This window comes from Orycteropus afer, unplaced genomic scaffold, assembly GCF_000298275.1.
Source record: "Orycteropus afer afer isolate SDZICR_OR568_19922 unplaced genomic scaffold, OryAfe1.0 scaffold00103, whole genome shotgun sequence".
Classification (NCBI taxonomy): Eukaryota; Metazoa; Chordata; class Mammalia; order Tubulidentata; family Orycteropodidae; genus Orycteropus; species Orycteropus afer.
In genome coordinates, this window is record NW_006921690.1 from 3,331,003 (window position 1) to 3,331,751 (window position 749).

Here is a 749-nt window from a genome sequence, read left to right on the forward strand (position 1 = left end):
CAAAGACATGGAGTTGGAAAAGCAAAAGGGAAGGACTCTCTCAACATTTCTGAAGCTGAAAGAACTGAAGAAAAAATTTAAGCATTGAGTTGCAATATTGAAAAATTCTAGGCAAAATATTGAATGATGCAGGAAACATCAAAAGAAGATGGAATGAATACACAGTCACTGTACCAAAAAGAATTGGTCAACGTTCATCCATTTCAGAAGGTGGCATGATCAAGAACCAATGGTATTGAAGGAAGAAGACAAAGCTGCAATGAAGGAAGTGGTGAAAAACAAGGCTCCAGAAATTGAAAGAACAGTCATTGAGATGTTTCAACAAATCAATGTAGTACCCCACTGGAGGCACTCACTTGGCTATGCCAAGAAATTTGGAAGAGAACTACCTGGCCAACTGACTGAAAGAGGTCCATATTTGTACTCATTCCAAAGAAAGGGGATCTCACAGAATGTGGAAATTATCAAACAATATCATTAATTTCACATACAAATAAAATCTTACTGAAGATATTTCAAAAATAGTTGCATCAGTATATTGGCAGGGAACTTCCAAAACTGCAAGCTGGATTCAGAAAGGGGCATGGAATGAGGGATATCATTGCTAATGTCAGATGGATCTTGGCTGAAAGAAAAGAATACATGAAAGATGTTTACTTGTGTTTTATTGACTATGAAAAAGCATTTGACAGTGTGGATCATAACAAATTATGGATAACATTGAGAAGAATGGGAATTCCAGAACACTT